The sequence below is a fragment of the Balaenoptera physalus genome, assembly GCF_965194825.1.
Source record: "Balaenoptera physalus genome assembly, chromosome: X".
Taxonomy (NCBI): Eukaryota; Metazoa; Chordata; class Mammalia; order Artiodactyla; family Balaenopteridae; genus Balaenoptera; species Balaenoptera physalus.
Genome location: NC_138903.1, coordinates 131,329,712 through 131,357,097, shown reverse-complemented (window position 1 = coordinate 131,357,097; position 27,386 = coordinate 131,329,712). Strand labels below are relative to the sequence as shown.

The following is a 27,386-nucleotide window of genomic DNA, read 5'->3' as shown; positions in this document are numbered from 1 at the left end:
CAGGCCCTTCAGAGGAGACTGTGGATGTTGGAATACTATGGCCACAGCTACAGGGTCCAGGGTCAGATGGGATGGGCGAAGTTCTGGAGGTTGAGTTGCTGAGTATCTTGGGGACAAAAAGAATCTGTAAGATCAAGGACCTACTGTACAGCACAGGGAACTATACTCAGTATTTTTTAATAAACTATAAGGGAAGAGAATCTGAAGAATATACATATATATATATATATATATATATATATATATACACATATATATGTATAACTGAATCACAGTGCTATACACCTGGAACTAACACAATATTGTACATAAACTATACTTCAATAAAAATATTTTTTTTAAAGAATCTGTAGGGGGGAGACTGAAGAGAGAGGTGGAAAGAAGACTGAGAAGACCCAGGCGTGGGAAGAGCCGTGTGGCTGACAGGCTTTTGGTACTCTGGCCTGGTGTCAGGCCTGAGCCTCTGAGATGGGAGAGCAGAGTCCAGGACATTGGACCACCAGAAACCTCCTGGCCCCATGTAATATCAATCAGCGAGAGCTCTCCCAGAGATCTCTGTCTCAACACTAAGACCCAGCTCCACCCAACGGCCAGCAAGCTCCAGTGCTAGACATCCCATGCCAAACAACTACCAAGACAGGAACACAACTGCACCCATTAGCAGAGAGGCTGCCTAAAATCATACTAAGTTCACAGACACCCCAAAACACATCACCGGACGTGGCTCTGCCCACCAGAAAGAAAAGATACAGTCCCACCGACCAGAAAACAGGAACCAGTCCCCTCCACCAGGAAGCCTACACAAGCCACTGAACCACCCGAACCCACTGGGGGTAGACACCAAAGACAATGGGAACTATGAACATGCAGCCTGCGAAAAGGAGACCACAAACACAGTAAGTTAAAAAAACTGAGAAGACAGAGAAATACATAGCAGATGAAGGAGCAAGGTAAAAACCCACAAGAAGAAAAAAATGAACAGGTAATAGATAGTCTACCTGAAAAAGAGTTCAGAATAATGATAGTAAAGATGATGCAAAAACTTGGAAATAGAATGGAGAAAATGAAATAAACATTTAACAAGGACCTAAAGAACTAAAGAGCAAACAAACAATGATGAACGAAACAATAAATGAAATTAAAAATTCTGTAGAAGGAATCAATAGCAGAATAACTGAGGCAGAAGATCGGATAAGAGACCTGGAAGATAAAATAGTGGAAATAACTGCCACAGAGCAGAATAAAGAAAAAAGAATGAAAAGAATTGAGGACTGTTTCAGAGACTTCTGGGACAATATTAAAGGCACCAACATTCGAATAATAGGGGTCCAGAAGAAGAAGAGAAAAAGAAAGGGACTGAGAAAATATTTGAAGAGATTATAATTCAAAACTTCCCTAACGTGGGAAAGGAAAGAGTCAATCAAGTCCAGGAAGCGGAGAGAATCCCATACAGGATAAATCCAAGGAGGAACATGCCAAGACATATTATGCAAACTATCAAAAGTTAAATACAAAGAAAAAAAATTAAAAGCAGCAAAAACTGCAAACCAGAAGGGAGTGGCAGGACATATTTAAAGTGATGAAAGGGAAAAACCTACAACCAAAATTACTCTACCCAGCAAGGATGAAATTCAGATTCAACTGAGAAATTAAAACCTTTAAAGACAAGCAAAAGTTAAGAGAATTCAGCACCACCAAACCAGCTTTACAACAAATGCTAAAGGAACTTCTCTAGGCAAGAAACACAAGAGAAGGAAAAGACCTGTAATAACACACCCAAAACAGTTAAGAAATGGTCATAGGAACATACATATCGATAATTACCTTAAATGTGAATGGATTAAATGCTCCAACCAAAAGACATAGACTGGCTGAATGGATACAAAAACAAGACCTGTATATATGCTGTCTACGAGAGACCCACTTCAGACCTAGGGACACATACAGACTGAAAGTGAGGGGATGGAAAAAGATATTCCATGCAAATGGAAATCAAAAGAAAGCTGGAGTAGCAACTCTCATATCAGAAAAAATAGACTTTAAAATAAAGACTATTACAAGAGACAAAGAAGGACACTACATAATGATCAAGGGGTCAATCCAAGAAGAAGATATAACAATGGTAAATATTTATGCACCCAACATAGGAGCACCTCAATACATAAGGCAAATACTAACAGCCATAAAAGGGGAAATCGACAGTAACACAAAAATAGTAGGGGACTTTAACACCCCACTTTCACCAATGGACAGATCATCCAAAATGAAAATAAATAAGGTAACACAAGCTTTAAATGATACATTAAACAAGATGGACTTAATTGATATTTATAGGACATTCCACCCAAAAACAACAGAATACACATTTTTCTCAAGTGCTCATGGAACATTCTCCAGGATAGATCATATCTTGCGTCACAAATCAAGCCTCAGTAAATTTAAGAAAATTGAAATCGTACCAAGTATCTTTTCTGACCACAGTGCTATGAGACTACATATAAATTACAGGAAAAAAACTGTAAAAAACACAAACACATGGAGGCTAAACAATACACTACTAAATACCCAAGAGATCACCAAAGAAATCAGAGGAAATCAAAAAATACCTAGAAACAAATGGCAATAAATACACGAAGACCCAAAACCTAGGGATGCAGCAAAAGCAGTTCTAACAGGGAAGTTTATAGCATACAATCCTACCTCAAGAAACAGGAAACATCTCAAATAAACAACCTAACTTTACACCTAAAGCAATTAGAGAAAGCAGAACAAAAAAAAAAACCCCAAAGTTAGCAGAAGGAAAGAAATCATAAAGATCAGATCAGAAATAAATGAAAAAGAAATGAAGGAAACAAGAGCAAAGATCAATAAATGAAAAGCTGGTTCTTTGAGAAGATAAACAAAATTGATAAACCATTAGCCAGACTCATCAAGAAATAAAGGGAGAAGACTCAAATCAATAGAATTAGAAATGAAATCGGAGAAGTAACAACTGACACTGCAGAAATACAAAGGATCATGAGAGATTACTACAAGCAACTATAGGCCAATAAAATGGACAACCTGGAAGAAATGGACAAAATCCTAGAAAAGCACAACCATCCAAGACTGAACCAGGAAGAAATAGAAAATATAAACAGACCAATCACAAGCACTGAAATTGAGACTGTGATTAAAAATCTTCCAACAAACAAAAGCCCAGGACCAGATGGCTTCACAGGTGAATTCTATCAAACATTTAGAGAAGAACTAACACCTATCCTTCTCAAATTCTTCCAAAATATAGCAGACGGAGGAACACTCCCAAACTCATTCTACGAGGCCGCCATCACCCTGATACCAAAACAGGACAAAGATGTCACAAACAAAGAAAACTACAGGCCAATATCACTGATGAACATAGATGTAAAAATCCTCAACAAAATACCAGCAAATAGAATCCAACAGCACATTAAAAGGATCATACACCATGATCAAGTGGGTTTATCCCAGGAATGCAAGGATTCTTCAATATACGCAAATCAATCAATGTGATACAGCATATTAACAAATTGAAGGAGAAAAACCATATGATCATCTCAATAGACGCAGAGAAAGTTTTAGACAAAATTCAACACCCATTTATGATAAAAACTCTCCAGAAAGTAGGCATAGAGGGAACTTACCTGAACATAATAAAGGCCGTATATGACAAACCCACAGCCAACATCGTTCTCAATGGTGAAAAATTGAAACCATTTCTTCTAAGATCAGGAACAAGACAAGGTTGTCCACTCTCATCACTATTATTCAACATAGTTTTGGAAGTTTTAGCCATGGCAGTCAGAGAAGAAAAGAAATAAATGGAATCCAAAATCAGAAAAGAAAAGTAAAACTGTCACTGTTTGCAGATGACATGATACTATACATTGAGAATCCTAAAGATGCTACCAGAAAACTACTAGGACTAATCAATGAATTTGGTAAAGTAGCAGGATACAAAATTAATGCACAGAAATCTCTTGCATTCCTATACACTAATGATGAAGTATCTGAAAGAGAAATTAAGGAAACACTCCCATTTACCATTGCAACAAAAAGAATAAAATACTTAGGAATAAACCTACCTAAGGAGACAAAAGACCTGTATGCAGAAAACTGTAAGATATGGATGAAAGTAATTAAAGATGATACAAACAGATGGAGAGATATACCATGTTCTTAGATTGGAAGAATCAATATTGTTAAAATGATTATACTCCCCAAAGCAATCTACAGATTTAATGCAATCCCTATCAAACTACCCATGGCATTTTTCAGAGAACTAGAACTAACAAATTCACAATTTGTATGGAAACACAAAAGACCCCAAAGAGCCAAAGCAATCTTGAGAAAGAAAAACGGAGCTGGAGGAATCAGGATCCCTGACTCCAGACCATAATGCAAACTTACAGTAATCAAGACAGTATGGTACTGGCACAAACACAGAAATATAGATCAATGGAACAGGATAGAAAGCCCAGAGATAAACCCACGCACATAGGGTCACCTTAACTTTGATAAGGGAGTCAAAAATATACAATGGAGAAAAGACAGCCTCTTCCATAAGTGGTGCTGGGAAAACTAGACAGCTACATGTAAAATAATGAAATTAGAATACTTCCTAACACCATACACAAAAATAAACTCAAAATGGATTAAAGACCTAAATGTGAGGCCAGACACTATAAAACTCTTAGAGGAAAACATAGGCAGAACACTCTATGACATAAATCACAGCAAGATCCTTTTGACGCATCTCCTAGAGAAATGGAAATGAAAACAAAACTAAACAAATGGTACCTAATGCAACTTAAAACCTTTTGCACAGCAAAGGAAACCAAAAAGAAGGTGAAAAGACAACCCTCAGAATAGGAGAAAATATTTGCAAATGAAGCAACTGACAAAGGATTAATCTCCAAAATATACAAGCAGCTCATGCAGCTCAATAACAAAAAAACAAACAACCCAATTCAAAAATGGGCAGAAGACCTAAACAGACATTTCTCCAAAGAAGATATACAGATTGCCAACAAATACATGAAAGGCTGCCCAACATCATTAATCATTAGAGAAATGCAAATCAAAACCACAATGAGGTATCACCTCAGAATGACCATCATTAAAAAATCTACAAACAATAAATGTTGGAGAGGGTGTGGAGAAAAGGGAAGCCTCTTGCACTGTTGGTGGGAATGTAAATTGATACAGCCACTGTGGAGAACAGTATGGAGGTTCCTTAAAAAACTAAAAATAGAACTACCATATGACCCAGCAATCCCACTACTGGGCATATACCCTGGGAAAACCATAATTCAAAAAGAGTCATGTACCACAATGTTCATTGCAGCTCTATTTACAATAGCCAGGACATGGAAGCAACCTAAGTGTCCATCGACAGATGAATGGATAAAGAAGATGTGGCACATATATACAATGGAATATTACTCAGCCATAAGAAGAAACGAAACTGAGTTATTTGTAGTGAGGTGGATGGACCTAGAGTCTCTCATACAGAGTGAAGTAAGTCAGAAAGAGAAAAACAAATACCGTATGCTAACACATATATATGGAATAAAAAAAAAAAGGTTCTGAAGAACCTAGGGGCAGAGCAGGAATAAAGAAGCAGCTGTATATCATGGACTTGAGGACACAGGGAGGTGGAAGGGTAAGCTGGGATGAAGTGAGAGAGTGGCATGGACATATATACACTACCAAATGTAAAATAGATAGCTAGTGGGAAGCAGCAGCATAGCACAGGGAGATCAGCTCGGTGCTTTGTGACCACCTAGAAGGGTGGGATAGGGAGGGTGCAGGGAGATGCAAGAGGGAGGGGATATGGGGATATGTGTGTACGTATAGCTGATTCTCTTTGTTATAAAGCAGAAACTAACACAACATTGTAAAGCAATTATACTACAATAAAGATGTTTAAAAAAAGAAAAGAAAAGAAAAGAATCTGTAGGAGAAGACTTAGGTGTGGATGTGGGGTGGCTGAATGACAGCACAATAAAAAGTTTCATTTTCAACTCTACACATACACAAGTCATATTTCTACAGCACTGTCAGGAATAATGTTCGTGTCTTTACTTCTCTCTGTTTTCTAAAAGCTTTTGATAGAGTTGGGGGATAACACTCTAATTCAGAAGGAAAAATTAAGGCACAATTGACGACAGTCTGTAATTAAGTGCTAAATTGTCTGGCACGGGTCTTAAGTGCTGCAGGAATCCAAAGGAAGGGCAGTCAATGAAGGCTGAGCAATGCGTGGGCAGCTGGAGCTCTGACATTTGAGAATGTATAACTCTGGTCAGCACATATTTCCTGGATGAGGTGGGACTGGCCCTGGACCTTAAAGCATGGGGAGTAGTGGGCTTGGGGGAGGGGAGGGGAGGGGTCTCTGGATCGAGGCACAGGGAATGGCGGAACAAAGGCAAAGAGGCAGATGGAGGTTAGGCGCAAGGGCAGGAGTCTGGCTCCAACAGGAGTGAGATGCTGTGTGCATGGAATCTGGATGGTTGTATGTCTGGCTATTGGGGGAGGGGAGCTGTGGAATCCAGGCTCAATGACTCTGGGCTACTGGGCTTTTGGAAAACTATCCAGCAGCTGTGGGCAGGTGAATCTAGACTCCAAAACAAATAATTTCCTGGGGAATCTACCACACAGCTATTTCAAAGGAGCTCCCACCTCTGTACAGGCAATGTCTCATTGAATGCCCATGACAATCCTGGGAGGGAGGGATTGTTAAGCAACCATATACTTCAAACAGACATGGGTTGAGTGGGAACAGTAGAGTAAGTTGGAAGGTCACCTCCTTTCTAGATTCCAATGCAAGCACTCTGGGAAGGGGCAGTGGTAGCAGATGTCAAACTGGGCTTCCTGGAATCTAGAAGCATCTTGCACCCTGAATTCCCCTTTTGCTCCCTCCCTGCAAATATGTACTTGCTTAACAAAGACAATACTATCATTGATTGTGTGTACACTGTGCTAAGTACTTTAAGGGGATGAATTCATTTCATCCTCACAGCAATCTTGTGAGGTGAGAGATGTTATTATCTCTATTTTACAGATAAGGAAACTGAGGCACAGAGAGGTTAGGAACCTGTCCAAGGTCATATGTCTGGCAAGTGATTCCAAACCAGGTAGTTTGCCACCACAGCCCACTCTCTCACCTGCCTCGCTCCAGAGGTACCCTCTGGGCCCATCCATCATGGACCTCTAATAGGAAATGGTTCATTCAATCCCCACGACAACCCTGGATGGGAGAGACCATCCAGCGACCTGAAATTCCAAGCAGATGTGGTGTGACCAGAGAGATTAGAGTGGGTAGGAAGGTCATGAAGTCAAAAGATCTGGTTCAGAGCTAGTCTGTGTTTATTTCCCCACCTGTCATCATCACTGCTGCCCCACCCGTATCAGCAGCAGTAGAAACAACAACCTCAGCACCTTTTGGAGCCTCAAGCCAAATTGTTGCAGGAGTCCTACTGGAAGAGGCAGGGCATGTGTGGTACCACAGCCCCTCTTGTGTTGTGCTGTGGGCCTGGGAGGAGGAAGGAGGAGACACAGTAGTGCTGGCAGCAGCCAGGGGAAGGAGGCGGGGAAGGAGGGTAGTAATGAACCCAGGGAGCATGACCAAGGGCAAAGGAAAATGAGGTTCCACAGGCAGGGGAGGGGAAAGGTCATGAGATGCCTGCATTTCAGCAGAGCATAGACTGAAGAGCGGATGTTGGGGGCAAACAAACTACAGTGAGATCAAAATAAAACCTCAAAGCAGTCCTTGTGAGAATAGCAAGCTGTCTTGATGTTGGACAATGAATGAGTAACTTGTAGGCAGGTGTCCCATGTGGGGAGTGAGTAGGTGCCAGGAGTAGGGTCTAGTGAGAGTGAAAGCCTGCTTCACCAGGCTCAAATCTTCATGCTTTCCAAGACTTGGGTGTGCCCTAGACTGCTGTGTTAACCTTTTGTTGTTCTGTGGATCCTTGGCTGACTACTGAAACCCATAAACCCCGTCTCAGAATAATACTTTAAATACATTAAAATGCATAAGATTATAAAGGAAACAAATTATATCAAAATATTAAACAAAACTTGTATGAAATACTAATATAAATGCTTCTCTATTAATGCATGAAATTTAAAAATTTACTGGTGATTCTAACTACTACTGTAATTTCAAAATAATATCAACTGTAAAGGCTATCTAGAGGTAGCTACAATGATAATAATGTGATATGAAAATAATCTGTGATTTCTCTTAGAGGCAAAGTCTCACATATTACAAATGCTATTGTGGTTCATTGTCTACAAAATGAAATGAAATGAGAAATTTCAATTACAGGTTAACAAAAATAGAAAGTCAATTTTTTCCCTCCTGGCATCACAGGGGTCCTCACTGAGAAATATGCATATGGCAATGGGAATTCGCAGATGACTGCAGACCTAGTCCCAGGTTTCCTACTGATCATGTGTCCTTGAAAGTGGGCTCTGACTCTTGACGGCCAGCTCACAAGATAATTCCATTCTTTCCTCTCACAAATGTTTATGAGAAATTGGAGCTACTGAATTCTATGCCCTGATTCTGGAGAGCAGGCACAAGCAAGTCCAAATCCAAGTCTATCAACCCACCAACACAGATCCTCATGTTCACAGACCCATTCTTGTTGGATATGAAATTAGATTCCTCCCATCAAGTGGTTTCAAGCCATGACCGAAAAGGAATCCAGACAGAGGTCATGATTCTGCCTTCTTGGAATAAGCCAGTGCCACCCCAGGGGAGTCCTGTGAAACAGGCACACACATCTGGCTGGACAGAGTGTGGAGTGTTTATTACAAAACCAGTTACATGTTTACAGTAAGCCCTAGGGAGTTTGGCAGACAAAGCAAATGACAGAGAGTAAGAAGGAGAGTGAGAGTAAGAAGGGAAGTGAGAGGGAAACAGAGAGAGGGAGTGAATGAGAATAAAAATTGGAAGAGGCCTCAGAGGCCCTCCAGTCTAACTCCTTTGTGTCAGTTGGAGACACCAAGGCCCAGAGGAGGGATGTGCCCTAGAGGGGCACAGAGCAGTTCAGAGCTGAGCCACTGGCTAGTCACCTGCTCTTTTCCCTCTGCAACTCTTGCCTGTTTGACCAGAGGTGAGCATGAGCCAACTGGCTTGGAATATGCTTCCGGAAGCAGTGTTCAAAATGGCTAACAGCTCCCCATGCTTCTGTGATGCTATATCTCTGGTGGCAAGCACAAGGATAAATATCACCATCTTGAGGAAGGGAACCAAATGCTATGATCATACTTTGGACACGTGGTGTTCAAATTCATGGCCAGTCACACTGATCAGGGGCCCGGTGTGATTCTGCAGGCAGGGTGTGGCCAGCCATAAAGTGGATTGTGCAGGGACTTGAGGGCAGGAAGGAAAGTGGGAAGAAAGGAGGAAGGTGGGTTTTCTGCTGCTGCTTAAGGGTCAGGAGGAGGTGAGGAGGAGGGAGGCTGGCCTGGAGGATGTGGCCCTCAGTGGAGTCCAGTCTGCTCAATCTGCTCTTCGCCGCAGGGCATGAAGTGTGAGTGCAGCTGGGGCATCCCTACATGTGTAATTTCCTTCTCTGATTTCCAGAGAATAGTTGTTTATCATCATCATCATCATCATCATTTTATCAGTGTCACTATTATTATTTTGCTCTTTCATTACTTAGGCAGATTTTATCCTCACTTTGGTTGGCAGGTACCCAGTCCCAAGTCACACCCAGGGCCAAATGGGGCACTGGAGAATGTATAGGACTCTGAACTTCAGCTCAGATTTGAGGTGCAGCTCTGCCTCCTACTAGCTTGATTAGATGACTTGAGTGAATTCTCAACCCTCCTGAGTCTAGGTCGCCAATATACAAAAGGGAGAATCTGACCTCTACCTCAGGTTGCTGTTAAGAGGTACACATCATGAACTGATGTGACAAAGTGCTCTGATCAGTGTACAGCACTCTCCCTCTGTGTGGGGATTACCAGGCTAGTGCCTGTAAGAAAGCAGTCTTCCTGGGGCCCACGCTGTTTTTTTGCTTGACAGAGGCACCAGCACATTCAAAAGTGAAATCTGAGAAGAATGCAATTTTCTGTTTTTTCTTCTTGCACAAAAGGGAAAATGATTTACTGCATTGCTCCCCAGAGCTTGATGTCAGCTAGCTATAGCCACAGCCAGATTAGGGAGTGACAAATCTGGAGCTCACCGTCAGAGCATATGAACAATTTATGAGGCCAAAACATGCTTCAAGCTCTGACCTTTTGGGCCAGGGATCTGAGACCAGGGAAAGGCCAGAGATCACCTAGCCAGGCTCTTACCTTTGATCATCCATATTTCAGCTCTATGCCAAGGCCAAATGTCCAGCAACTATAAACACTGGGATAGGAAGAACGTTTGCTGGGTGCTGGAATCCACAAACCAACCTCCACCCAGAGATGGAACATTGCAGAGAAAGAGCACAGGCTCTGGAATCAGACAAGCCTGAGTTCCCGTGCCAACCCTGCCACTTAAATCTGTGGAACTTTCTGTAAGTGCCTTCCCTTTTCTGAGTAGAGGTTTCTCCAGTGACCTTCAAGTCCACCTATAGCCTTGACCTCTATCCTATTTCCTGTCCTCCAGTTACTTCCTACAGACCGCTATGTGGACCTCCCAAATCTGAATCTTTTTCAAAACAAAGCCCTGCTTCCCCTCCTTTGTACACACACCCATCAACCTGCTTACATGCATGTCCATAGCTAATTGTTTCCTTGATCCTATGCCCTGTAACTACTCAAGGACATCACTCCGGTAATTTCCTCTATCTGTATCATCAAATTTTTCCTTTCTTATCTCCATCACCATGCAAACATGCCATATATCTCCCACCTCTAAAATACCCAAACCTTGAGCCCCATTCTCCTCCAGCTACCACCTTTCTCTTAACCCACACAGAGTCAAACACCTGCAAAGAGTTGTCTCACCTTCTGGCTCCTCTTCTTTGTTTCACATTCTCTCCTCAATCACATCAGTTTCTGATCCATTTCACTGATATGGTTCTTAACAAATCACCAAAGACCTCCATCTTGCCGAAGTTCATGATCACTTCTGTTCTCATTGTTCTAGACCTTTCAACAGCCTTTGACTTGTTAATTACACCTTTATTCTTAAAACACTGTCTTCTGGACTAGAACTAGAATTACACTCAGCTAGTTTTTACTCCATTTGTAGCTGTTCCCTCCAAATCTCCTTTCCTGGAGCTGCTTCCTCTTCTAGACCTCTGAATGTTGAAGTGCCCCTGGGCTCCATCCTTGACCTTCTCTATTTCATCTACATCCCCTCTCTAAGTGATCACTTGGTTTGCAATACCATTTGGGTAATGACAACTCCCAAATTTATCCGTGGCCTCTTCCTTGAGTATTGGACTCACATATCAAACTACCTATCTGTCATCTCCACGCGAATGTATAATAGCCATCTTAGATTCAACACATACAAAACACAATTCTTGATTAGCCGGTTCCTGCCATTACCAAGTCTGCTCCTCCCCACATTTCTTCCCATAACAATAAAGGGCACCACCATCTACCTATTTGTTCAGGCTACACTCAAACTTATGAGTCAAACTTGACTCCTTTCTTTCCATCCTATTCTTTGACAAGTGCTATCAGCCTTATCTTCGACATGCAGCATTCAACTAATCTTCACCACCTCTACTGCCATCACTGTGGCTCAAACCACTATCATCTTCCCCCGGATTATTGCAGGATAGCTTCTTTGCGATCTCCTTGCTCCTACTCTGCTCTCCCTCTAATCTGTCCTCAACACAGCAGCCAGAGAGATCCTCTTAAAACAAAAATCAGATCATGTCATTCTATGCAAGACTCTCCAGTGCTTTCATAGTTCTAAGAATAAAATTCAAACTCTAAACATGGCTTCGAGGGCCCTGTTGATTTGGTTTCTGCCTACCTCACTCTCTGACATCAATCTCTTAACACTCTCCCCCTCCTGCTTCATACCTGTCAAGCACTCTTCTCTACTTGTTGCTCCTCAAATGCACCAAGATTGTGCCTACCATAGGGCCTTTGCATTTGCTGTTACCCTTCTGAGAGATCTGGAATGCTCTTACTAAAAATATTTGAATGGCTGGATTCTTTTTATTCAGGTCTCAGTTCAGATATTAACTGTTCATCAAGGCCATCTCTGGTCACCTTGATATAGCTGTTCAGTCCCTGTCACTCTTTACCTCATTACTCTATTTTAATTTCTCTGTAATACTTATCAGACCCTAAAATGGTGTCACTCAGTTATTTAGCTGCCATTGTCTGTCTGTCCCAGTAAAATAATGCCTCCATGGGAGGAGGGGCCTGGTCTTTACTGTTCATGACTTTATCCCAAGCACCAGATCAACTCTGTCATAGAGTGATCACTCAATAAATATTTATTAAATGAATAAATGATTTCCCTGCTTCTAGCTTGCCTCCAATAATCCTTTCTCTACACTGAACAACAGAGTGATCTTTTAAGAATGTAAATTAGATCATGACACTTAAAATACTTTAATGGCTTGCCATTGCACTTCAGATAAACAAATAAAACTGCAAGCCCTTACAGTGGCCTACAAGACTTGCCATGACCTGACCCCTGTTCACATCTCAAACCACAACTCCTTCCACTCTACCCGTAGCCCACTGTGTGTCAGTCATGTAAACTTTCTATCAATTCCTGAAATTCATTGTGATCTTCCCTACTTCTGGGCCTTTGCTTTGCTGGTATCTCTGTATTCAGTGTTCTTCCTCCCCGCTTCATGACACTACCCACCCAAGGCAATAGTACAGACAGTCACTGCTCTAGGAACACCAAGATGAGAAGGATTATTTCCCACTGGGTTGGCTGGAGGAGCTAGGAAGCTCTGCTCATCCACAAATTGACATTTTCAGGCTTTACTTACACACAGGCTACCACCATACTCCAAAGTCACACAAATAAAGACAAAAGAAGTTCAGGTCTCTACCCTCTTCCCAGCACAGAGTTTTAAAATAAACTATCTACTTGGCTTTGATCATTCCCTCTCTCTCCCACACCCATTCAACACTTCCTCCAGTCTAATCTGGCCACAGGACCCCCACTACTCACTCCCCTGATCTTGAGCATTACCAATAACCTCCACATTACTAAATCCACTGGACGCTGATGTATATTCATCTTGTCTGACCTTTCAGGATCATTGGGAAGAGGAAAACAGCAGCTTGTCTGTTTTCCCTCCTATCTCTTTGGATATTCATTGTCAGTCTTCTTTGCTGGCCCTTCCTTCTCTACTTAAAGCTCTGTCTCTAGTTCACACTTCAGACCTGTATATCGAACTGTCCACTACCCATTTCCACGTAGAAGTACCAGCAGCAATTCAAATATGTCACTGACCAAAAGGGAACCCTTGATCTTCTTCCCAAGGCTTTTCCGCATGCAGCAACCCGCTTCTCAGGAATAGTAACACCACCCTCTCCACTGCACAAAGCAACAAGCCTGAATATCCCCTTTGACAGCTCCCTCTCCTTCACCACATCCATCCAATCAGTTCCCAAGTCTAGTACCTTCTACGTCTCAACTATCTCTTGCCTTTGCCCCTTTCTCTCCATCTCCCCTGGTGGAAATTTAAGTTCAGATCACCATTAACTCACCTGGACTTCTGCAACTGCGTCCCCTCTGGTGCTCTTACATCTAATTTCACCAGTCTCCTGTCCTCTAACCACACTGCAGGAAGAAGGATCTTCTGAAAGCTGTAAGTCAGATTATTACCCTCCCCTGCTCAAGACCTCCCCTCGCTCAGTGGCTTCTTCTCCATTGTTTCTGGAATCAAAGTCAAGCTCCTGAGCTTGGCATTCAAGGTTCTGCTGGACCTGGCCCCAGAAAACCTCAGCCTGTTTCCCTCCCACCACTCCTTGTGCCTGAGGTTTTAACCTCACTAGAGCACTTGTGTGCTCCTTCTTCCCACCCCTGTGCCTCTGCTCACACTGTCCCCTGTGCTTGGGATGGCCTTCCCCTTCCCTCCATATGGCAAACTCATACTCATTTTCTTATTCCCAGTTCAAGCATTAGCTGCTGTAACATTTTTCTGTCTCCACGCTCCCCTCCCCATGTTGCTGCTGGGTCTGGGTTATGAACTTTTCCTCTGGATTCCCACGGCCTCTTGTGTTTCCTTATCATTCATCCTTATTACAGAGTATGCAATCATACCCAGATCCACCTGTTCCCAGGACTTGGGGGTGGGGAGGATCCTCGAAAGCAGGGACCTTGTCTGGGTGGCTCTATCATCTCTGCCTCCAGGAGGCACACAAGGTCAGTTTCCTGTTTCTTCCCATCTGTCCCCACAGTCCCAGTCTATGTACAGCTCTGCCCTGCTTGCACTTTTCCTCCTCTTAAAAATTTTAGAATTTTGTTGTCAAAGCTCATCACTCAATTCCATATTCGTGATATTATTTCTTCCTGACTTTTTTTTGTTTGTTTTTTGGTTGGTGGTAGTGCTTTGTTGTGTTGTGCTGTGTTTTGTTTTACTTTTATATCTCTAGTGCCATGGCTGCCAGCCCCTGCAGGCTTAATCCAAATCCCATGGGGGTCTGTCACCACTCAGCAACACAGCAGCCTCTACCTGTGGAGGTCCAGGAAGATGACCCAAGGAGGAAGCCAGATAGGAGATAGGCCCAACAGCAGAGCCACAGCCATACTCACTGTACCTGCATCGCACTTTACAGTGTACAAGAACCTTCCCCCATCTTCCTGCTACAGGGTCCTCTCAACACTCAAGGATGTATAGAAGCCAGGGATTCCCATTATTCTAATTTAGCAGATGGGGAAACTAAGGCACTAAAAAGGTGGAAGGGTCACTAATGTCTCTCAGAAGAATGTTGCTTCCTGGACAGGAGGCCAGGTATGACTGCCAGGACAGCCCAGACTAGAGCACAAAATTTAAGGAGACACTTATTTTTGGTTCATTCAAGTTCAGGGTTGGCACCTGAGAGTGAGAGCCTGTGGGTGGACAAGGAAGCTGAGGCTGTAGATGCTGGGAGATCATGTAGGAGATGAGATGGGCCATTTTCAAGCAAGTGTCCTCCAAACTCTTAGGATGGTGGTGGAGATGGGTCATGGGTGATGAGTGGAGGGGAGCGCATACGTTGAAGTAACAAACACCAGTATCCCCAGAGTCCACAAGGCTTGGGAGTGGATGTAACAGCCTGCAGATAACCCTGACTCATCCTGGAAGAGAAGGAACAGAGGAGCACAGAAAGGAGGTGGCCCATCAGGTCAAATGGCAACCCCCAGGTAGTATGCTGCCCACACAGGCAGACCCCAGAGTAGCCCCATGGGGAAATGGCCATTAGAATGTTCCAGAAGGCAGTTGCCTCATTGGCTTACTAGGTGCCTTTGGGTCAGTCCCTTCTCTTGGGGCCTCAGAGTCCCCATAGGTACATAGGGACCTCACACTTTCTGTGTTGTCGGGTCGTTTTGGCTCCAGGCTCTCCTCTTCCATGACTCTGGTCCCTGGCCCAGACCCTGAGCCCAGAAGGTGGCCAGTGGTAGGGAGCTTCTGGTATCACCCACTCCAAAGAGAAATACACTTTGCATGAGTCTGAGCAAACTGTTGTGCGCAGAAGCCTTGATTTAAGGCCGTTTCAATAAGCCCCAATTCATCATCTTGAAGGTCTTTGAAGAAAAGACAAGTGCCATTTTCTAAATGCCATTATACAATCAAGCCTTTTGCAGCCGGCCCGCCAGGCTCACATGCCTACAGGCGTGCTTTGACTACTACATCTCATGTCTCACTGAGTGTGCCTGGGCTCCTTTTGACAGACAGTCCTGGTTATGCGTGGGCCAGGGGTGATGATGCAGGGAAGAGACTGGGACCCCAGGCATAAGACAGCACATAACGCAATCTGAAAAGCCGTGGAAAATTTCACAGGAGGTAGACCCTACCTGGCCCAGGGTCACTCTTGTCTCTCAAAGCCTGAGCCTTTTTCCTGAGCTCCCTTGCCATGCAGGGCAGGAACCCAAGGCAGCCTTCTAAGTGTACCATTGTCTCTGGGGTACAGTGCTCAAATCAGAGACCTAGCTGTCAGACTGCCCAGGGTAGAGTCCTGGCTGTAGTACTGCTTAGCTCTCTGACCCTGGGAAAGTGAGCTGACCACACTGTGCCTCAGTTTCCTCATCTTTAAAATGAAAGTACAGTCGGGTGGACGGGCAAGGGCAAGCGCCAGGCTCAGCGTGCCGCAGCTCCCGCACCGTGCTCCTGCCCACCCTGTGGCCTGCAGTGGGCAGAGTCTGCAAGAGTTTGCCCCAGAGCTCGAGGAAGTTTCCCGCCGAAGCACCACTCCCATGAAAGCACTACCTGCTGGCGCCCTCTGCTCCCCTGGTAAACAACTACCAAGACAGGAAAGCAACCCCACCCATAAGCAGAGAAGCTGTCTAAAATCATAATAAGGTCACAGACACCCCAAAACACACCACCAGACGTGGTCCTGCCCACCAGAAAGACAGGATGCAGCCTCATCCACCAGAACACAGGCACCAGTCCCCTCCACTAGGAAGCCTACACAACCCACTGAACCTACTTTAGCCACTGGGGACAGACACCAAAAAAGAACGGGAAATACGAACCTGCAGCCTGCAGAAAGGAGACCCCAAACACAGTAAGTTAAACAAAATGAGAAGACAGAGAAACACACAGCAGATGAAGAAGCAAGGCAAAAACCCACCAGACCAAACAAATGAAGAGGAAATAGGCAGTCTACCTGGAAAAGAATTCAGAATAATGATAGTAAAGATGATCCAAAATCTTGGAAATAGAATGGAGAAAATACAAGAAACGTTTAACAGGGACCTAGAAGAACTAAAGAGCAAAGAAACAATGATGAACAGCACAATAAATGAAATCAAAAATTCTCTAGAAGGAATCAATAGCAGAATAACTGAGGCAGAAGAACGGATAAGTGACCTGGAAGATAAAATAGTGGAAATAACTACTGCAGAGCAGAATAAAGAAAAAAGAATGAAAAGAATTGAGGACTGTCTCAGAGACTTCTGGGACAACATTAAATGCACCAACATTCGAATTACAGGGGTCTCAGAAGAAGAAGAAAAATGGAAAGGGACTGAGACATATTTGAAGAGACTAGAGTTGAAAACTCCCCTAAAATGGGAAAGGAAATAGTCAACCAAGTCCAGGAAGCACAGAGAGTCACATACAGGACAAATCCAAGAAGAAACACACCAAGACACAAATTAATCAAACTGTCAAAAATTAACTACAAAGAAAAAATATTAAAGGCAGCAAGGGAAAAACAACAAATAACATACAAGGGAATCCCCATAAAGTTAACAGCTGATCTTTCAGCAGAAACTCTGCAAGCCAGAAGGGAGTGGCAGGACATATTTAAAAGGATGAAAGTGAAAAACCTACAACCAAGGTTACTCTACCCAGCAAGGATCTCATTCAGATTTGATGGAGAAATTAAAACCTTTACAGACAAGCAAAAGCTAAGAGAATTCAGCACCACCAAACCAGCTTTACAACAAACGCTAAAGGAACTTCTCTAGGCAAGAAACACAAGAGAAGGAAAAGACCTGTAATAACACACCCAAAACAGTTAAGAAAATGGTAATAGGAACATACACATCGATAATTACCTTAAATGTGAATGGATTAAATGCTCCAACCAAAAGACATAGACTGGCTGAATGGATACAAAAACAAGACCTGTATATATGCTGTCTACGAGAGACCCACTTCAGACCTAGGGACACATACAGACTGAAAGTGAGGGGATGGAAAAAGATATTCCATGCAAATGGAAATCAAAAGAAAGCTGGAGTAGCAACTCTCATATCAGAAAAAATAGACTTTAAAATAAAGACTATTACAAGAGACAAAGAAGGGCACTACATAATGATCAAGGGATCAATCTAAGAAGAAGATATAACAACTGTAAATATTTATGCACCCAACATAGGAGCACCTCAATACATAAGGCAAATACTAACAGCCATAAAAGGCGAAATCGACAGTAACACAATCATAGTAGGGGACTTTAACACCCCACTTTCACCAATGAACAGATCATCCAAAATGAAAACGAATAAGGAAACACAAGCTTTAAATGACACATTACACCAGATGGACTTAATTGATATTTATAGGACATTCCATCCACAAACAACAGAATACACTATCTTCTCAAGGGTTCATGGAACATTCTCCAGGGTAGATCATATCTTGGGTCACAAATCAAGCCTTGGTAAATTTAAGAAAATTGAAATTGTATCAAGTACCTTTCCCGACCACAATGCAATGAGATTAGATTTCAATTGCAGGAAAAAAATCTGTAAAAATTAGAAACACATGGAGACTAAACAATACACTACTTAATAACCAAGAGATCACTGAAGAAATCAAAGAGGAAATCAAAATTAAAGATGATACCAAAAGATGGAGAGATAAACCATGTTCTTGGATTGGAAGAATCAACATTGTGAAAATGACTATACTACCCAAAGCAATCTACAGATTCAATGTAATCCCTATCAAACTACCAATGGCATTTTTCACAGAACTAGAACAAAAAAATTCACAACTTGTATGGAATCACATAAGACCCTGAATAGCCAAAGCAGTCTTGAGAAAGAAAAACGGAGCTGGAGGAATCAGGCTCCCTGACTTCAGACTATACTACAAAGCTACAGTAATCAAGACAGTATGGTACTGGCACTAAAACAGAAATATAGATCAATGGAACAGGGTAGAAAGCCCAGAGATAAACGCATGCACATATGGTCACCTTATCTTTGGTAAAGGAGGCAAAAATATACAATGGAGAAAAGACAGCCTCCTCCATAAGACGTGCTGGGAAAACTGGACAGCTACATGTAAAAGAATGAAATTAGAACACTCCCTACCACCATACACAATAATAGACTCAAAATGGATTAAAGACCTAAAGGTAAGGCCAGACACTGTAAAACTCTTAGAGGAAAACATAGGCAGAAAACTCTATGACATAACTCACAGCAAGATCCTTTTTGACCCACCTCCTAGAGAAATGGAAATAAAAACAAAAATAAACAAATGGGACCTAATGAAACTGAAAAGCTTTTTTTTCTTTTCTTTTTTTGCTAATTTTTTTTAAAATTTATATATTTATTTATTTATGGCTATGTTGGGTCTTAGTTTCTGTGCGAGGGCTTTCTCTAGTTGCGGCAAGTGGAGGCCACTCTTCATCGCGGTGCGCAGGCCTCTCACTATCGTGGCCTCTCTTGTTGCGGAGCACAGGCTCCAGACGTGCAGGCTCAACAATTGTGGCTCACGGGCCTAGTCGCGCCGCGGCATGTGGGATCTTCCCAAACCAGGGCTCGAACCTGTGTCCCCTGCATTAGCAGGCAGATTCTCAACCACTGCACCACCAGAGAAGCTCAAAACTTAAAAGCTTTTGCACAGCAATGAAAACATAAATAAGACCAAAAGACAACCCTCAGAATGGGAGAAATTATTTGCAAATGAAGCAACTGACAAAGGATTAATCTCCAAAATTTACAAGCAGCTCACTCAGCTCAATAAAAAAAAACATACAACCCAATTCAAAACTGGGCAGAAGACCTAAATAGACATTTCTCCAAAGAAGATATACAGATGGCCAACAAACACATGAAAGGATGCTCCACATCACTAATCAATAGAGAAATGCAAATCAAAACTACAATGAGGTATCACCTCACACCACTCAGAATGGCCTTCATCAAAAAATCTACAATCAATAAATGCTGGAGAGGGTGTGGAGAGAAGGGGACCCTCTTGCACTGTTGGTGGGAATGTAAATTGATACAGCCACTATGGAGAACAGTATGGAGGTTCCTTAAAAAACTAAAAATGAAACTACCATACGACCCAGCAATCCCACTACTGGGCATATACCCTGAGAAAAGCATAATTCAAAAAGAGTCATGTACCACAATGTTCATTGCAGCTCTATTTACAATAGCCGGTACATGGAAGCAACCTAAGTGTCCATCAACAGAGGAATGGATAAAGAAGATGTGGCACATATGTACAATGGAATATTACTCAGCCATAAAAAGAAACGAAATTGAGTTATTTGTAGTGAGGTGGATGGACCTAGAGTCTGTCATACAGAGTGAAGTGAGTCAGAAAGAGAAAAACAAATACCGTATGCTAATACATATATATGGAATCTTAAAAAAAAAAAGTGGTTCTAAAGAACCTAGGGGCAGGACAGGAATAAAGGAATAAAGACGCAGACGTAGAGAATGGACTTGAGGACACAGGGAGTGCGAAGGGTAAGCTGGGACGAAGTGAGAGAGTGGCATGGACATATATACACTACAAAATGTAAAATATATAGCTAGGGGGAAGCAGCCTCATAGCACAGGGAGATCAGCTCGGTGCTTTGTGACCACCTAGAGGGGTGGGATAGGGAGGTGGAAGGGAGACGCCATAGGGAGGGGATATGGGGATATATGTATATGTATAGCTGATTCACTTTGTTATAAAGCAGAAACTAACACACCGTTGTAAAGCAATTATACTCCAATTAAGATGTTTAAAAAATGAAAGTAATAATAGCACATCAACTTCCTAGAGTTAGGGTGAAAATTAAATGCTGTAATGCCTTTAAATCTCTGAGAACAGTGCCTGGCATGTACTAAGCTATATGCAAGTATTATGATTCTTGCCATCTTCATGGAACTACAGATAGGAGTGGCAAATGTGGAAGCTAGAAAATAAGTTGGGCTTCCCCTAGGCCATGGAGTATGGGAGAAGCAGGGCAACGTCTGGGAGTTGAAAACCTGGCTTTATATCCTGGCTTCGCTATTCACTGGCAGTGAGACTTTAGGCAAGTCTGGGTACCATCATGAGCCTACTTCCCGACTCTAAAAGGGGTAGAGACTCCTCAGATTATCGGGTTGTTTCAGAAGCTGATAAGGAAACAGATAGGACACTGCTTTGCACTCAGAAACTCCAGGTGGTGGGTCCAGTAATCCATGTTTAGCAAACCCTTCAGGGGAATTCAATGTATGAAAGGGCTTGAGAACCACTCTTCTAATCCAAACTCACAAAGACAAGGTAATGGAGGACCAGAGAAAGCCTAAGGATTGCACACTCACAGGGAGCAAGGTGCTGGTTAGGGGAAGTGATGGCCCCAAGGTAGTCCGGTAGGGTACCCATGGGATCAAAGCCTCTTGCCTCCCAGGTGTTACTCTTGCTGGGACACCAGTCTGAGCAGTACCGAAGACCCCTTCTCCTAGGCAGATACCTCAAAAAGTTCAGGTTGAACATGGGGCCCTGATGCTCACTCCTTACAAATTTGCAAATGGGACATTTTTAGGTGCTAGTCACATGGCTGAAAGAGAGGCTAGTCCTCAGAGAAGTGCCTGTGGTCACTGCACAGGTGGTAACCTAGCCAGATCACATCCTGGGAGGCAAGAGACCATCTTCTCACATGGACCTTCCTGGACACTTCTCTACAGAATAGCCTCTCTTTCAGCCGTGGGTCTATCACCCAGAAATAATCTGTTTCCAGATTTTTAAGGAGTAAGAGTCAGGACTCCTTGTCGGCCTGAACTGTTTGGAGTATTTGCCCAGGAGAAAGGGTCTCAGGCCCTCGCAGTAGTCCGAGGGTGGAGGCCAGCCACAGTGAAGCCTCAGCCTCTCTTCCAGGCCCTGGAGCAAGAGACAGTACAGGTGGGCAGTGGCAGCCAGTGTGCATGGGAGTTAGCTGATGCCTGCAGTGAGCTGAAGGGCTGAGAAATGGCTCAAGTGGGGAGCCCCACATTGACCCTGTCACTCTTGCAACTGGCTGTCCGCCTGGTAGGCTCTTGCCCTAGAACTTCTGCCCTTCCCCAATTGCCCCAAGCCAAACCTCTTCCTGTCCCCAGTGATAAGGGGCAAGAAAGCATGGGAGGGGGCAACAGCCTCAGAAGCCCAGGGCGCCCTTGGCAGTCCTGGTCCCCCGGTGTGGGGATGTACAGCAATAGCAATAGCAATAGACACAGCCCCACAGGCACTAGCTCTGCTTCACCAGACAGGCAGGCACGACACAGCCCCACTTCCTGAGCCCATGTCAGGAGCTTCTCTCTCCCACATAATGCTGGCAGGTCACGACTCCTTTTCCCCCCGACCAGCCGCAGGAACCTCAGCAGCACGTGGTGCTTCTCCTCCCTCTCCCCCGCAGCCACTTCAGCATGAAGCTCTCCATCAGAAGGTGATTAGGTTTGGGGAGAGTTATTTCTTTTTCCAGACGTAATTGTTTCTTAATTCTTTTAATTTCATTCCCTTTAAAGATTACATGCCACAACTGGCACTTGATAAAAGATGAAGAACATTAGCAATTAATCGAGTTTTCAAGTGGCGTTGCTTTCATAATAAGACATATAAGACATATATATTTTTTTAATATTATATATATATATAAAGTTTGAGAGTACATTATCCTTGGAGACAGCCTACGGGTAAAAGGAAAGGAAATGAGATGAAAGGAAAGTGCCCGATGCAATTTAAAACCTGAGGAAGCAAAGACCGTTCCAAACTGCTCCTGAGACCCCTGCCAAGAGATCAGGAAGCCCAGAAAGCTAAACAAGTTTCCCACAGAGGAGAAAGAATGTATTCATTTGCTCATTTGATCAATCATGCACTCGCTTGTTCATCAAATTAGTTAACTTAGTCACTCACTCAGTCACTCATTCATTAATTCATTCATTCAGTGGCCCAGTTATTTCCCTTCTTCCTCATCTGCTCACTCACTAGTTCGCAAGCAAACGAGATCATTTCTTCTTTCTCTTCTTTGCTCACCTCCTCCCTCACACACTCTCACACATTGCCCCTGCACTGTACCACCCACAACTCCATGGTGACTTAGGGTTTAGCTGACTATAGATTGTCTACAAACACACCTTAATGTACAAAGAAAATTATGATTTTCCATAATATTAGCTGGCTCATCCTGTACTCCTTTCATTCAATTATGCTGTGTGAGTTTATTCTGTGCAGGGAGCAGAGAGATACAAATGGCATTGACCATGCCATCCCCTGACTTGCAGTTCACTCAGGGAGATAACTATTTTCAGAAATCCCTATATTTGATATAGGAATCCAAACAGGAATCACTTGATTCTGACAGAAAGACTGAAGGCAGGCTTCCACTCATGAACTTGCCTGAGCATCTACTATAAACCAGACCCTGGGAATACAGAGAGGACTAAGACCTGGGCCTACCTTCACAGAGTTCAATATCCAATGGTGGAGAAAGACACAAGACTAGACAATTGGCATTAAATATGAGTAAGCTGAGTTGCTGGAAGACACAATGATACAAAAATCAGGTAATGAACTCTGTTCATGGAAAGCTTAAGAATGAGTCAACATTAGCTCTAGGCTTTAAAGAAAGGGTAGGATTTTGTTGGACAAAGGTAGATGAAAGGAAAGTGCTTGATGCACACGCGTGATCCATGGGTAGAAAACTTAAGGTGTGTTTGGAGAATGGTAAATAGTCCTATTTTCTAGAGCAAAGAATATGTCATAGGGAGTTGGTGGAAATAAGGCTTAGCCCTCAAGCAAGGGTTTGAATGACTGATTATAGAATAAGGGTCTGATTATAGAATAAGAGGAGGAGCCATGGATGGATTTTGAGGAGAGCTGTGTCATCATGAGAGCTGGGCTCAAGAGATGAATTTGGAAGTGAGATCAGAAAGAGCACAGAGACTACGCAAACAGATCCTTGAAGGAGCCAGAGAGTCCCGACAGAGTAAAGTAGAGCAGTAGGGACAGAAATGCAGAGGCAAAAGTAAATGTGAGTATTGTACAGGAGGCGGAATAAAAAAAACTGAATGTGAAGGATGAGGGTGAGGCAGTCAGACATGCTTCAGAGGCCAATCAAAGTATCAATACAACTGCAGGGAAGAGAATCTTGGACACAGTACCAAGAGGCATATTAAATGGTTTAAGGATTGACTTGATTGACTCCACACTCACTAACACTTGACCATACTCATTCTTAGACCTTAAGCTTAGTTGATATCTTCAGTTCAAAGTTTTCTCTACGTGGTTAAGAGAGGAGGTGACAAATTCCCAGGCAAAATGGAAGCAGCACACTTGTGCAGGAGAGCAGGGTACATCTTTGGACCATTTTTGCCTCCTTCTTGCCCTGTAGTCCCTCCTGTGCTGTCTTCCACCCATTCTCCAATCACCTTTGCCCTAGAGCTGCCTGGTAGCCACTTATGCAGAGGGACTCAGGAGGACGCAGAAGCACAGGATCAAATGCATTGCTCTTGTTGAGGAGAGAAGATCAAATGCATAGCTCTTGGCTCCTTGGCTCTTGGATCCAGAAGGCAAGGAGGAGAGAGTGGGTGACAGGCAAGGTAGATTGAGAGAGGTAGGGACAGAGGAGAGGGAACTCAGTAGGAGGCAGGTGGCCGTGCTGAGATACTATGTGTATGTGTGAGACCAATGGAAGTCACTCTGTACTCTCAGGTCCACTGCACTCCACAAATTCTCTCAGTCTCAGGGGCGTGGATTCCTCACAGACTATAGCCCCCTTGGTGGCTCTCTCACATGGTCACTGCTTAGAGGCTCGTGCCACTATGTGGAGGCACTACTTGACACAGAGCCCAGAGGATCAGAGAGATTGAGTGTTATTGTGTGTGAGAGAATAGGCTTTGAAGCAAACTACTTAACTGTTCTGTGCCTCAGTTTCTTTGTCTGCAAAATGGGGCTAATGACATTTACCTTGAAAAGGCATGAGGATTAACAGAGATGCATGCAAAGCAACTATCTGTGTATTTTTTTAAATTTTTTAATTGAAGTATAGTTGATTTACAATGTTGTCTTAGTTTCAGGTATACAGCAAAGTGAATATATATATATATATGTATATATACATATATTTATTCTTTTTCAGGTTCTTTTCCCTTATAGGTTATTACAGAATATTGAGTGTAGTTCCCTGTGCTATACAATAGGTCCTTGTTGGTTATCTATTTTATATACAGTAGTGTGTATGTGTTAATCCCAAACTCCTAATTTATCTCACCCTGCCCAAGTCTTCTGGTAACCATCAGTTTGTTTTCTATGTCTGTGAGTCTGTTTCTGTTTTGTATATAAGTTCATTTGTATCTTTTTTTAGGTTCCACATATAAGCAATATCATATGGTATTTGTGTTAATCCTTCTCCTGAGGCCACTGGAATCTCATGAGAAGGAAATAAGACCATAGCGTTTGATTCCCTTCAGCTTGGAAACACAGCAGATCTTAACATCTCATTAGGTATTCTCAATATGGTTTTATCCCCCGCACACACACGATGGATGCTCTCTGACTTACAAGGAGAAATATGCGACTCTCAGTGACTACCAATTTCTCTACTGCTCCATAGGGGATTCAGCATTTTTCTTCTGTCGTGTAGGAGGAAATCCAGCCTGATTATCCCTCACCCAGTGAGGCACACTGTGGGTTACCCTGTTGAACACAAACCCCATATCAGGACTGGCTACATAATTTGTGGGGTCCAATGTAAAATAAAAACGTGGGGCCCCTTCTTCAGAATTATTAAGGATTTCAAGATAACAACAGTAGAGCATTAAACCCAGCATGGGGCCCCGTGTGATGACACTGATTGTGTACTCATGAAATGGTCCCTACCCCAAATTGATCCCCAGTGCTGTGATCCTGTTGAAAGAGAATCCAGAACGAAGTCATATACTCATCTGACAGAAGTTTGCACTGGAAGACTCACTTCTGGGCAAAGAGCTCCCTCCAGGTTGTTTCCCCAAAAAGCTGGCTGGGCAGCTGCTGGGTGGTTATGGATGGCTAAAGCCCTTGGAGTCAGAGTTCTGGCACTGCAGCCCTGGGAGATAACTATGTCTCCTCTAACTGTAATCAACCAGCAACTGCCTTTCTTCCTGCTGTTACTTTTTCTAATCACTCCAGGCGATTTCCACTCTCCCAACCCCTCCACTACACACTCCTGCCCCCAGCACAGGCATACTCTAGGGGAGGGGCCAAGTGGCCCCACTCTTCATCCTGACAGTGACCTTGAGCCTTAGTGGGTGGCTCTCTGGTAATCTCTCAGGTAATACTAGAAAGAAAGATGCTTCCTTCATAGGTCTCTGGGAAAAGGTGAGGAGAATGACAGGGATGGAAGGCTGAACGGATGTAGAACCCTAGAACAGCATGACTGAAAAGGTGGTCCATGGATCGGTGCCAGACTGCAATGAGGTAAGTAGACAAATGGAGAGTAAGTGTTTGAAAACTTTTAGAGCAATTTGATAAAGCCTATTAAATTTCCAAATAAAATAATAAAAAAATAATTTGTCTTAATTTTCACCCTTCTAGTAATTCAGTTTTATTGCATTTTAACAAAGTATTGGTCCATGCAGTTTGGAAATCTAAAAACATAATTTAACAAAACAAAACAAACTAAAGCAAAACAAAAAATAGGTGCTTCACAGCAGATGGTTGCCAGCTTTGCCATGACACCCCTGGCTATAGTATAACAGGAAAGGCACTGAGGTGGGAGTCAAAAGATCAGACTTCTCGTTTATCTATTTTATATATAGTAGGGAACTATACTCAGGATCTTGTAATAACCTATAATGGAAAAGAATATGAAAAAGAACGTGTGTGTGTGTGTGTAACTGAATCGCTTTGCTGTACACTTGAAACTAACACAACATTGTAAATTAACTAGACTTTAATTTAAAAAATAAAATGAGTATCTTGTAGACCGCAAAAATAAAAAATAAAACAATAAGACTTCTCATCCCATTCCTTCATCTCCTTGGAGAAGTCATTTAATGTCTGAGCTTCACTTTTCTCATCTGTAAATGTCTCATGAGGACCACATGAAATCTTGGGTGAGAAGGTGCTTTACAAACTGTAAGGTGCAGTGTTAAATGAGGGCTAAATCGTGAAGATACTACCATTCTGTGGCCACTCCACATCCCTGCCTCACAAGTGACCCTGGGTACTAGCACAGCGGTAAGAGCACAGACTCTGAAGTCAGAAGTCAGGCTGTATTTGGACCCTACCTTCATGACTTACTAAAGTCTCGGTACTCCATTTCTTCTCTATTCTCTTACCAATAAAGAAGGGATTTTTAAAATATCAACCTGATATGTTGTGGTGAGGATTAACTGGGAAGCACTTAGCACAAAGAAGTGGTAGCTAGTAGTGTGGTCTGATTACACCTCTTATTCTTGTCACTCTACATTACTATTTTGAGATTTACCCATGTTCATAGTTCTTCCCTTTTAACTGATGTATTTCTCCATCATTTGCATCTTCTCTACTTCCTATATCCAGATCCATATTGGTGCCTTCATATTTTCTAGTGGGTTA

At 42.8% G+C, this 27,386-nt stretch overlaps 1 long non-coding RNA gene across 1 annotated transcript in view; it reads left to right on the top strand.

Annotated features, from left to right (window-relative positions):
- Positions 1–26,799, top strand: part of LOC309651832 — a 437,596-nt gene extending 410,797 nt beyond the window's left edge. Inside the window, exon 2 of the long non-coding RNA XR_014258432.1 lies at positions 1,803–26,799. This is a non-coding gene — a long non-coding RNA (uncharacterized lncRNA). The remainder of the gene's footprint in view (positions 1–1,802) is intronic.
- The last annotated feature ends 587 nt before the right edge of the window (positions 26,800–27,386 follow it).